The sequence below is a fragment of the Ursus arctos genome, unplaced genomic scaffold (assembly GCF_023065955.2).
Source record: "Ursus arctos isolate Adak ecotype North America unplaced genomic scaffold, UrsArc2.0 scaffold_11, whole genome shotgun sequence".
Lineage (NCBI taxonomy): Eukaryota > Metazoa > Chordata > Mammalia > Carnivora > Ursidae > Ursus > Ursus arctos.
This window is the reverse complement of record NW_026622775.1, coordinates 46,001,579-46,015,563: the sequence shown is the minus strand read 5'-3', so window position 1 is coordinate 46,015,563 and position 13,985 is coordinate 46,001,579.

Below are 13,985 nucleotides of genomic sequence, written 5' to 3'. Positions count from 1 at the left end.
GCTTTCTTAGTTCACAAATATGATTTGAGATATCGACAAAGATACAGCGGTTCGTAGAGACTGGGTGTGCAGCAGTGCAATACTCTAATAATCCTCGATGCTTAAAAAATAAACTTTAACCATCTTCTAAAATTTCCACCAGCCTTTCCTTTACTTAGCAAGGTCACTATCAGTGATTAGTATGAGAAAGTTCTTATTGACTATATTTTTACAACTCTCACCTTTCCCATGCCTTTTTTTTTTTTTAAATCAGGTTCTTGGATGTTAAGATCATGGAAAATATTTTAGTTATTTGAGAAAATATTAGCTGCTGTACCTGTGTCCAAAATTCATCTCCTGAATATATTCCCGTTGAGGGCTTCAAGGTAGTCTTCTTTGGAAATTCTAATTGTAAAAGTAACTAATTATTTTTAGAGAGAGATAATTAGAAATTAGCCACGCATACTAAGGAATGAGAGAAAACTTACAACATTGTCTATTATGACTTCATAGTGTATAATGATAAAATATTAGGTAGGATTGTAGCTTCTTTGGAAGTTAGGACACAACACACAGGCACTGGGATAAACGAAATGCAGAATTTTTGTGACATCCAGCTGTAAATGAATAAAGTTGTCACACAGGGCCACAGAGGACATGGAAACATGGAAACAGTAAGTTGCCATAAGAAGTGGCAAGCAAGGTGGAGTTAGCTAGGTTTCAGGGGCTCCATGTGGACTGGCTAATTTGAATAATTTCCAGGGATACTGACATAGAGGCTGTCTGGTTCCCTGGCCTGGGACGATTGGGGGGGATACCTGTTGGCCCTGGAATGTGAGAGACCCAGAAGGTAAGGGAAGGGGTTGGGGTATGGACTTCATCAACTGCTCAAGAAAGAGAACTGACTGACCTCTAGCAGGGCCTCCACTGGGTCAAGACGACATTTCAAAACAAAACTGTATTATACCTCATAAATGTCCAAAGCATGAGAATACTTCCCAAAGAAGTCTGTTTTAATCTTTCCTAACCTTTGATTCTTCTATCAGTATCATTCTTGTCTTGTTGGGCTAACTAACAACCAATTTCTTCTTTTTTTTTTTTTAACGATTTTATTTATTTATTTGACAGAGAGAGAGAGCGAGCACAAACAGGGGGAATGGCAGGCAGAGGAAGAGGGAGAAGCAGGCTCCCTACTGAGTGAGGAGCCCGACCTGTGGCTTGATCCCAGGACTCTGGGATCATGACCTGAGCCATAGGCAGATGCTTAACCGACTGAGCCACCCAGGCACCCCTAACAACCAAATTCAATAATAAGTTTCATTTGCATAAATTTCTGTGACTAATCAATAGGTAAATATTTGTATCACTTCCTTAATATACAATTCATTAGATCAAGATTATTAGAGGGTTTCTTTTCTTGAGCTTATATATGCATGCTAAAACTCACAAAATTACCTCAAGCCAGGGGCTATAATTCATTTTCTCCTAGATTCTGTCTGAGAGCTTCCTTCTGTAGTCTACTCCCAAACTGAGCATTAATCACGAGGGATTATCTTCCATCTATGGAATTCTCAGTGAACTGAGAATTAAAATAGCATATAGTACCATAAAAATGACCTAGCTTTTGTTCCTCTGCTGAATAAATTAAGGAAATACACTTGGAGGCAACAATTGCTTCTGAATGTTTTCCCCGTAAATAAAAAACAATGCTGAAATAAAGCAAATTATACATGTACTCAAGGGAAATGCATTGAAAACATATTATGTGTAAATGTTTCTTCTTTTGTAAGCCTTCCTTTAAAATTATTTTCATTTAAAAACATACAGCAAATCGTCAAAATAATAGATTTTCACTGAACAGATACATTACGGGATCAGATAGAGAACATGTGTGCAAACATTTGCTTTAATGCTTAATCTTTAATCGAAGGAACTGAGTGAGTGTGCATGGAGGAGGGAATGTTTGCTCGTGCTTACCACGTGCCCAGCACTGGGGCTGCAGTTTGGACTTGTTTACACCTGCTGTGAGGGTTCTCTAGTTGTATCCATGGGACACGGTGAGCCTAGGGTCCTCCTATTCCACCGTCTTCCCTGGAAGAGCCGGGCCTGCAGTTTTGTAATCAAGTAAACATCATAACACCTTTGAACACTAGGTATCACCTCCATTTCACAGATGAGGGAACTGAAGCATAGGGACATTAGGTCATTGGCACACGTCACATATCTAATAAGCGACAAGACAAAGCTTTTCACTATAGTGTGGTTGTGTACTCCAGTCGTGCAAAAGATGGGAGCCATTTTTATTTTTATAGTTCCATATTTGTTTTAATATGTTGGGAAAGCTAAGAAAAGCATGTCTAGCTTGTACTTTCACATAAATTATTGCCAAGTTTTAAAATGAATGAATTTTAAAGATAAATATTACGTAACTAATAGTACAAATGGTATGTGGACATGACAACATATTAGGATTAAGTTTGCTTGAACTTTTTGCTCTTTCTTAACTTACTTCTTTTTTACCAATAACTTTATGTCACATAGTTACCCATAGGACAAAATCCAAAGTTTGGCATTATACTATACCATCTAACTCTGACCTCTAAATCTCTCTTCCTGAGAAGGTATGTACACTTTGACTTTATTGAAAATCATAAAATTACCCTCCAAAATGGTTGTGCTAATTTACATTCCACTGAGAACTGCCCATTGGAGGTCAGATAGTTGATTCACTGTATTTGAAGGGCACGGTGGGCAGGGGTCAGCTGAGTGCCCACCGCACTCTTTCCGCCTATTTTTCTATTTCAAGAGCTACATTGTATCACTTCCACTATGATACCAAATAACACAGACTCAGCATAAATAAATAAATAAAGCTATTTAAAAAATAATCAATAACTTATAAGGTATGTCTGTATATTCTGGGTAACCGATCAATGTTTATTATGCACCTCTTGTATCTAAGGCACTATATATGTTGTTTGTAATAGTAAAAATGATAAATGTGGGATCAGCCAAATTGTCAGTAGAGAAATAAATAAATAAACTGTGGTTTAGTGTTACCCTGAAGGGTTTAGCTGAAAGAAAAGATAAAGAAGCAAAGAAAGTTACCAAAATGGCTAACTCTCAGTAATGTTGGAAAAAAGCAAACTACAGAATGATAATTGAGTGTGATACAACTTCTACATAAATTCTATAGCATTTAAAAATGTATACATAGTTTATGGATGTATACTTGCATAAAATGAGCTTGGAATGATACAATCGAACTTCAGTTTCATGTTACATCTGGGGATGTTGGAAAATTAGCTGGGATGGAATCTCAGTTGTTTCTAATATTTTATTCCTTAAAAGAGGGAATCTGAAGCAAATAAGGAAAAATGTTAATGGTTTAAAAATCAGAATGATAGGAAGGAGTCTTTTCTTAATAATCTTTTTTGCTATTTTGTCAAATGGTTTTCTTCTGCATCTGTCACAATTTTTTTTTATGATCTAGGAATTCTACTGCTAATTATTACTTAGGAGAAATGAAACATACATTCACAAAAAGACCTACACAAGCATGTTCATGGCATCTTTATTCTTTTTAAAAAACATTTTATGTATTTATTTGAGAGAAAGAGAGAGTGAGTGAGTGGGCACGAGTGGGGAAAGGGGCAGAATGAGAAGCAGACTCCATGCTGAGCAGGGAGCCCGATACGGAGCTTGCTCCCAGGACTCTGAGATCTTGACCTGAGCTGAAGGCAGATGTTTAACCCACTGAGCCACCCAGGCACCCCTGGCACCTTTATTCTTAACAGCTCTAAACTTGAAATAATACAAACGTCCACCAACAGGGGGAATGGTAGTCATATAATGAAATGCTGCTCAACCATGGGGGAAATAAACTGCTGCCACACATAATAACATGGATGAATCTCGTAACAGCTTATGTTGACCTAAAAAAAAAAAAAAAGACACGAGGAAGACACATTGTAAGATTCCATTTATATACAGCAGGGTTGGCCACATTATTTGAATAGCCCAGTGCAAAATGAAAATGGGGGGCATTGTTCATAAAGCAGGAAAAAATGTCATTAAAGGTACTAAGATATAAAGCTTTTTCTTCCTTCCAAAGCCTTTTGAATTGTGATGGCATTTTAAATTTGTTATTCAGTGTTGTTCTCAACAAAGAAAAATTAAAAATTAAAATCATTATATTTAAATTTAATATTAAATATTAAAATTTATTGTTCATCCTTATATTGTGCAATGCTAGTTTTAAATGCAAATGTACGAACATTTATCTTGTATGCGGAATAACTGAAATTACACAATTCATATTTTGTGGCTCATGCATACATATGTATTTTGTTCTTATCCAAACACTTTCACAGTGCTGCACAAAACTCATAAAACTTTTTATTTCACGGCCTGATATATGAACATTCTGCCAATGCTCTGTCCCTTTTGCTTAATGATGAGTAAAGTCTGAAGGGTAAAGGAACTCTGGGTTACGCTCTGCCGTATCTTCCCTTACCTTTCATATCATCATTTTCAGAGTGAGTGATCGACCAACACAGGGAAGTAACACAGCTAGCAAAAAATATGTTAGCGCTCCTTGGTCATGAGTGTTTCCTAGAACCCCTTTGCTTTCTGTCTGTGTTTGAAGCAAGTTCTGCCTGGAATGCAAAGTGTGACTTTGGAAGTGGTGCCCATGCGTATTCATTCCTAGAGGTGACATGCTTACCTCACACTGAGTCTCCCTGAACCCTCAGTCATTATTTCTCCTCGGGAGTTCTGTCCTGGTGGGGCATCGTAAAGCCCATGTGTGAATGGGGCGACAAAGAACAGCAGAGGCACACCGTTGCCCCTTTGTCCAATCAGACTCGACTTACCGAACACAAGCTCAAAGATAAAGTTATTAAGAATTTCAAGAAAATAATAATAACAGACTAAATACGAGGCCCTTTTGAGCACAGTTATATGTATTTGCATTTTAGTTAGTGTATGGTTGAATTTCTCGAAACTCAACAAACCTAAAATCTATGCAATTTATTACATGTAAATTGTAAGTAAATAAAAAATAAAACAACAAAAGATGACACCCCTCTCCCAGTTTTCTCCTAAATTTTAATTACAGACGCTTTTTCTACTTTGATTTAATTTTTCTGGTGAGTAATCATATCCCAAACAAAATTAAATTGGTTAAATAATCAATAGACTATTAGATTAAATTGATCAGTTACCAGCCTCCTTGTCCATTTCCTCCCAGCTCTGTGACCTACTTCAATAGTTGAGAATGGCAAAACTATTACACCGTCACAGAAGGTAATTTTTGTCTTGTTCCATACTTTTTTTTTTTAACAAAGAAAGCACAATTATCTCTTTGAATAGTATAATACATGAAAAAGAAGATTGTAATGATCAGGCTACAGTTTCAACAAAAAAAGAAGTATTTCTTGCTTCTTTAAAGTCGTATGAAGTATGTAATGTGTCTGCAATTTATGAGGAATTTACATTCGTTTTTCTCTATGACAGTATAAGCCCCTAGAGAGAACAGGCTTTGATAGGGATCATGATATTTTGCCTCAGTGTACTCCTTTGTCCTGGTCAGGAATGCGAATTGAAGGATGCTTCCCTCAGTGTCATTATCACCACACCATCAAGAAAGATGAAAGTTCAGTATTGCCGGACTTGTGTTCACACTTAGTCATCACATTTGCAATGCAATCAAGAGCTTGAACATGCTTTCTTAAGATTTTATTTTACTGTTTTCCCCACGATTAATATTAGCAGGCTAGTGAATTATTTTTACTTTTGTCTATAACACAAAAGCTAACATAACTGTTTAATTCTTAGTTCATGGAGGCAATGATTGACAGAAGTACTTTGTAAAGAGACTCACGAATACATTTTTTCTAAGTACTGTATTTTGTGTTCAGAGCCAATATTATTACCTTGAATATTTGCTATATTTAAAAGGAAAAATCATTTTAAGAAAATACTACAAATGGAAAAAAATTTCAGGCATGAAAAAGTTATTTTTAAAAGCATATTTCAGTCCAACAAATTTCTCAGTGCCTTTATATGCGGCCTATAGGAGACGATCCTTGGGCTTTGCATACAGCCAACAAAGTCATCAGACTTACGAGCTTGTCCAAAGGAAGAGAACAAAAACATGGAAAACACTTTCTGAATCTCAAAAACCATTAGCAGAATTATTATTGTCTGAATTACTATTACTAGCAACTCATTTTTTTTTCTCTGTGTGAAAATTATACTGTAGAGTTGAAGATGTTTCTCCTCTTACTTCGAATCAGTATTTTGCTCTTTTCACCGAATGCTCTGTATTATGGTCTCCCAGGACTTAATTCAACATTCATCCTTCTTATGCCAGCTCTTCTTTTTCTCTTAATTCAATTTTATCGTCCTTTCAACCATCAAGAGATTTTGTCTGCAAAGGGCTTCAAGAACTGATTCTCTCTTCTCTGTGTCTACTCTCCACCCTCTCTCTCTTTTTTTTAAGGATTTCATTTATTTGACAGAGATAGAGACAGCCAGCGAGAGAGGGAACACAAGCAGAGGGAGTGGGAGAGGAAGAAGCAGGCTCCCAGCGGAGGAGCCTGATGTGGGGCTCGATCCCATAACGCCGGGATCACGCCCTGGGCGGAAGGCAGACGCTTAACCGCTGTGCCACCCAGGTGCCCCTACTCTCCACTCTTCTGCTAGGCCTTCATTCTTTCTCTCTGACTTGCAACAGCACACTGCTTTTCTTCCCTGCCTTCCCCTCCAGACCGCATCGTGTGTCGTCCCAGCCGAATGCATCTCCGTAAGAGGCAGTTTTGAATCTGTAACATTTAAAGAACTCAGTGAAGGCAATCTTTCAGAGGAGGACTGGTAACGTGAGGGAACGAGTATTCGCTGCTACTCACCATCATTTGCTTCGGATGCTTCTGCCTCAGACGTGGAGTTAGAGGATTGTCCTCATCTAGGCATCTCGTCCTCATCCAGGGGTCTCGTGGTCAATATCTTTCGTGATAGTGTCAGCCAATTTTGATACAGGGAATTAGAGCTGCAAGATTCCTTTGTGTCTTTCCGACCCCAAAGAAATGTGCATTCTTAACCTTTACTCTCAAAAATAGTCCTTTATGACCATTTTATTTTTAACACTATGGACTACATTAAAAAATTATGAAATTATAATGTGTAATACACTGGAGTAAACAGGAGGGGATTTGGAGACATTGTATCATGTTTAGTGAAAAGATCGATTATATTTATTTTATATGATATAATTGTATACCGAGTATATTGTATATCGGGTGTGCTTGAAGTTTTCAAATGAAACTCTGTAGCGTTTTTAATGAGAAACTTATATTGCTTCCCTGAACATAACATTAATATTAGGTTTTTAATGGCTATATTTAATTTCTGATTCATACTTTCGGATAATGATTTCTTCATTTTTCCTGACAGTCACCGTCAAAGAAAAATTTTGTTCACACAAGAATGTGATTTTAAACATTAAGTCCATTTTAAACCATTCAAGTAAAGCATTTATAACAGTTGAAACTGTATTTAAAGCAGCTCTTCCTTTTTTTTTTCCTTCAGAGATGAAACATTGAAATTATTTTTAATGCAAATAGATTTTGAATCTAGTTAACCTTTTCCATCTCAGAATTTCAAAATAACCATGAAGCTCTAATTTTCAGAATGTGGCTGCGTTTTAGAGCCATCACCTGAAGCTAGTGGGGATCACAAAAGGGAGCAAATTAGCCATAAACCCACAGAAGTATTATAAACATGTGAAGGCAGAGATTCAGAGCCACAGCCTCGGTGGTGCTGCCAAGACTTTTGCCTGACTCCCTACCCCATTCCCACCTCCCGCTCATTAAGGATACTTAGGCTGCCTGCTGACCACCTGCGCTACTTAGGACACGAACCCAAGCAGTTCTGTAGGCTCGTTGTCCGTGACCGAGAGTAACGCATGCTGCCGCTGGCTGCTGAAAGGGATGCCCTGCTGCTGGACGCCCCACGCTGGCTAACCGCGCCGTGGGGAAGCCGCAAGGACTACATGTGGCTCATCACGCTCACAGCTTGCAGCTGCGAGGGCTGCCGAGGTCAGTCCTCCACCTGCGAGGGCCGCCTCCTAGAACCCCTGCACGGAGATGCTCATTGTCAGAAGCCCTGGTCTAGGAGCCCCTGGTCATCCCAAATAGAGACAATTTCTCTCTTGAACTCCTGAACATTTGTTCTTTCTTTTCTTTTAAGATTTTATTTATTTATTTATTTATTTATTTATTTATTTATTTATTCATTCATTCATTCATTCATTCATGAGAGACAGAGAGAGGGAGGCAGATGGAGATGCAGGCTCCCTGCTCCGCAGGGAACTTAATGTGGGATTCCATCCCAGGACCCTGGGATCATGACCTGAGCCGGAGGCAGACACTTAACCCACTGAGCCACCCAGGCGCTCACATTTCTACTTTTCATGGTTCTTGTCTCACTCTCATGTTTTATAGTAAAATTATTTTATTCTTCCTAATAGCAAATCATTCGTAGACTGAAACTGTGACTTATTCCTTTTGTTTCCTTGGACACTGCATCTGTAACATGCTTAGCACTCAATGAATATTTGTTGAATTGCCTTGAACATAGAAACAGAAATAAAATCTCTGAGAAGTTCAGTGATTAGCTCAAGGTTATGATGGGAAGTCAGTTAATCTATCATTAATCCATCAGTTAAAGATTGAGGAAAATTTGGTTTTTATAACTTGTTTTATAATGTAGTGCAGATAAGCAGAATGGAGTATTCATTTACTTTGTTCTTTAGAAACAATGCTGAGATAGTTTTGCAATTATGTTAATGAGCCTTCAAATTCAAAAGATTTTTAGGTTTTGTTGTTGTTTTTGAAACCAGGGAAATCATGTGTATTTTTCTGCAAATGAGATTTTTCCATGAAGTTCCAGTATCTAAAACAGACAAAAGTGGAGCAGCCTTGGATGATAAGGCCAAACCTGACCTTCCCCCACCAACCTGTGGGCTGTCAGGCACCCCCGGGGATGCTGGGGCTCAACTGAACACAGTGTAAAAACTGCCACCATGGCATTTTCACTTGTGTGTGTTAAATGTCATTGTGTAAAGACATGGCAGATCAGACATGCAGAATCTCAGGCACCAGTCTGGCCCTACTGAATTGGAATCTACTTTTTAAGAAGATTCCCAGGCGATTCTTAAATGTATTACCGTCTGGAAACATTCATTTGGAGGATTTGGGGGATGTTAGGATAGGGAAGGGGACCAAATAAGAATTTATGTATAATAGTCATGGAAATAAGATCAAATAAATTATATACATGAGAGAAAACTACGCTGGAATTGCCTTTCTTGTGTGATTCTGGGTGAGGGTTGGGCACAGGAGAGATGCGTATAAGATTTGGAAGGTAGAGATTTTGTGAGTCCCGGTTGGTCTTCATGGGTTCTAGTTTTCCCTTGATTTCTCCAGCGTGGCGGCCAGATTTCTTCCCCTGCCTCTGACCTAGCTGACCTATAACAACTTGTGCCTGGCCAGCAGAGCCAGACACAGCAGGCTGGTGTAGACTTCTTCACCAGCTCTCCCTGTCGTTCCTGGTTAGGGATGCTTCTCTGGTTCTCCAGCTACCCCCCTCTGGAGTTTTCTTTCCCCAGCTTATCCCACAATTAAGTTTCAATCCCTAAATGAAGCCCTCATTCCATATTAGTCATTGTGGTCCTGGTTCTCCGATTAAACCCTGATACATGTATTGATTCCACTGATTGCTGACATGCTGCCTTCAAGTGTGGCTCATTCCGTGTGTGTGTGTGTGTGTGTGTGTGTGTGTGTGTGTGTGTGTATGTGTGTGTGTGTGTGTGTGTGTTTCAAGATTTTACTTATTTATTTGAGAGAGAGAGAGAGAGCACACAAGCAGGGGGAGTGGCAGAGGGAGACGGAGAAGCAGGGAGCCTGATGGGGAGCTGAATTGCAGGACCCTGAGATCATGACCTGAGCTGAAGGCGCTTAACCGACTGAGCCACCCAGGCGCCCCCCTGCGTATTTTTTATAGGTCCTCTCTGTCAAGGTTTTCTTGAGGCCTTGAAAGAAGACTTACTTTTCTAGAAAAACTTAAACCTTGATATGCTTAACACAGTTGTTCTTTTTTGGTTTCTTGACGAGGCACTGAGGATAGCTAAGCTGCTACTTAATGCCTCTCTATATAATTTCATACAGATAAGTTAAAAAAAAAAAAAAAAGCAAAAAACAACACACAACCCAATCAAGGAGCACTAAATAAGAGGAGAAAGTTCAAGAGAGATGGGCTATTAAGAGAAAGAGGACAAGGGTTATTGGAAGATATAAAAGGTAATAATAAACTAAAGTTGTTTTGTACCAAGAAGCTAATCATCCCATTGGGTCAGCCTCTCACCTTTTCCTTTACCGTGTTGTTTTATTTTTTTAGTTTTTTTTGTTTTTGTTTTTTGTTTTCAGTTAACCATTTTACATCAATCAAATGTGAGTTTCAAGTAACCGGAGGACATAGGATTCTCTGTTTTCCTGTTTTAAGTAATGTAAAATTTAAATTAAAACAACACAAAACCACAAATTTATTCTCTGATAGTTCTGGAAATTAGCTCCTGAAAAAAAAATGACAGAATTAAAATCCAGATGTTGGCAGGGCTGGCATCCCTCGGATGTGCTAGGAGAGAATCCTGTTCCCAGCCTTTCAGCTTCTAGAGGCTGCCGCATGGCTTGTGGCTGCTGCTTCCTCCCAGCTACGTGTTTCCACAGCCACTTCCCACTGATCTGCCTCCCTCCTATAAGGACCCGGGTGATGACATCAGGTGCACCTGATATTCAGGATAATCTCACCTCAAGATCTTCCATTTACCGAATCCACAAAGTCCTTTTGCCATATAAGGTATTTAAATTAAAAGGTATTTAAATTAAAACTAAAATAAAGTAATGTAAAATAAAAATGAGGCCATTTTGCTCCTTTACCCCAAATACTCCATTTCATCTCTTAGGAGTCTTCTTATACCTTAAACTGAGTTACAAAATGGAAACCAAAGACGCTAATAATTTCTTTTCCTCATAATGAAGTCTATTTAATCTGCAGCCAACTCTTTGTTGCTTCTGGAATGCATACGCATTTTGAAATTTTCTTTTCTACCCTTGCCCAGAGTATTCCACAGCTCACCTCTTCAGATGTAAGGTTATTTTATTTTTTCACAGGAAGTCCTAACATTTTTGAGCCAGCTCTTGTCTGTTTCAGGCAGTTACCTTGGAAGTCATATGTTTACTATTTTCCAGATCTTTAAAGTAGAGGAATAAAGAATGTGTGAATCGCACTACTTTTCAACCAAGACATACCTTGCTGGTGGTGCTTAAAAAGATCCTGGAACACTGCTGTCCCTCTGCTAGAATGAGAGTCCCATGAAGGCAGAGATTTTGATTTGTTCCCTGTTGTACCCCCAGTGCCCAAACAGTGCATGGCACACGGTAGACGCCCGACCAAGATTTCTTTTGTTGTTTGCCATGCATACTATTATACATGGAGTCACCTTTGAACACGAATGTCCACAACTTATTGAAGGGAGTCAGGGCAAGTTTTATTGAGGAGGAAGCATTGAAGGATCAGTGGTTCGTAATCTGTTGATTTCCATGGTTCAGTGGAGTGTTCTTTACGTACTCTGTTACCTGAATTGTGTGTTTGCACCGTTTACTGCGGCAGGCTGAAAAACTGCTCCCCTCACCAGATATCCATGTCCTGATCCCTGCAATTTGTGAATGTTACCTTATATGGCAAAAGGACTTTGTGGATTCGATAAATGGAAGATCTTGAGGTGAGATTATCCTGAATATCGGGTGCCATCACCCGGGTCCTTATAGGAGGGAGGCAGATCAGTGTGAAGTGGCTGTGGAAACACGTAGCTGGGGGGAAGCAGCAGCCACAAGCCATGCGGCAGCCTCTAGAAGCTGAAAGGCTGGGAAGAGGATTCTCTCCTAGCACATCCGAGGGATGCCAGCCCTGCCAACATCTGGATTTTAATTCTGTCATTTTTTTTTTTCCAGGCTGCTAATTTCCAGAGCTATCAGATAATAAATTTGTGGTTTTGTGTTGTTTTAATTCATTAAATTTGTGGTAATTTGTTCCAGCAGCTGCAAGGAGACTACCACAGTGACAGTGCTTTTTTTTCTTTGTGGTCAAGTGGTTTCTTTATTTCAGGGGGTGGTCTTTGTAAATTTTGTAGCTTTGTAACTTGTTTGGCTGTCCTTAAGTTTGCAAGTGAAATAAAATTTTATAAAGCCAACAGTTCATTGCTGATTTTCCTACCAGCACCTTTGTTCCTTTATTCTGAAAATCCTCAAAGTTTAATGAAGGCAATTTTAGTATAAATTGATTATAGTTTACTTTTTAAAGTTAGAACACACTGGGTGATCTCTTAATTGAGGAACACATATCTTCACTATTTCCATAATGACATTCCTTTTATTATCTCCCTTTTGCCTCACACACACACAAAAAACCCTTTAAATGTATATATTAACCTTTTCATTTTTCAGATAAGGAAACAAGGGAAATCAATTTATCTTGCTTAGGGTAAAATTGGATGAAGTTAGTAGGTAATTTATAAGAAGAAATTTGAATTCAAATCTATGTGCCTCTTAAGGATGTATTTTTATGCATTGTTTTATTCTGAACTCACTGGTAAAATATAATTTAAATCCAGTAAGGTGAACTTTTAATATGCAGTTGATCTTTGAACAACATGGGGGTTAGTGATACCAACTCCCGTCCAGTTGAAAATCCACTTGTAGCTTTTGACTCTCCCAAAACTTTACTAACTTGTAGCCTACTGTTGACAGGAAGCCTTACTGACAGCATCAACACCTGATTAACACTGTTGACTAACACATATTTTGTTTGTTGTATGTATATATGCTGTATTCGTATAAAAAAGTAAGCTAGAGAAAAGGAAAAAAACTCATTGGGAAGGGAAAATACATTTACAGTATTGTATTTATTAAAAAAAAAAACCCCAAATCCATATGTAAGTGTATCTGGGCCGTTCAAACCTATGTTGTTCCAGGGCCAACTGGATTGCCTTTTGTTTGAGAAATAGAAGAAAATGCCAGTAATTGGAATCTGAATTCTCTTTCACAGGAGAGGGCGGCTGCCCTACAAACAGGGCCCCTGCTGCACGTGTGTGTTGGCACAAGATTAGATCATATCGACCAGACCGAGCTTGGTGCAAGTCTGTCTGCAGAGTGTAGTAAAAGTTAGCAATTCATGGTGGTAGCCACGTCACATTAAAGACTTGATAAAGGACAAGGGAGTTAAGCCATGAAGATGAATATTTTCACTCATCTGACTGACAAATAAATCCCTTGATGGCAACTCTGCGAAAAAAAAAAATGGACAGTGTAAGTTGATAAACTTTTTAGAGGCAAAATGGGTAGTGGCATATCAAAAAATAAAATGTGCATCTAACAGTTTTTGATCTAACAATTTTTACTGCCTGGGTTTGGATTCTTTCGGATCTTGTAGGATCAAAGGAGCAGACAGCGTAAGGCTAATTTTTCCCCCCGCGACGGAGGCAAATCCCCTCGGATGCCCCATGCATTAGGAAGTGTTGCACTCTGGCGGGGGGAGCAGACACTACTCCAGGTCCTGTGAGTGCGGCAGGTGCTGTTCCCTCTAATCCTTCAGGTGGTTCTTTCCCTGGCCTCACACTGTTTCCTCACATGCAGGTGCTGGTCAGTACTTGGCTGAGTACTTGCAGAGGACCATCTGCACATTCCCAGATTTCTCCCTGCAGGCAGCTTTCACTCTCTAGGTTGCCAGTTCTAGCTTCCTTTGTCTCCCCAGAGTCTCGCTTGCAGCTCCTTAACTCAGGGAGACCTTGTCCTCAGGTTGGGCTTTCCTGCATTGGGGTCTGGAAACTCTTAAAGCCGTAAACTGGCACAGTCCCAGTGTCATTTATTATCTCTTAGGGATCACTGTCC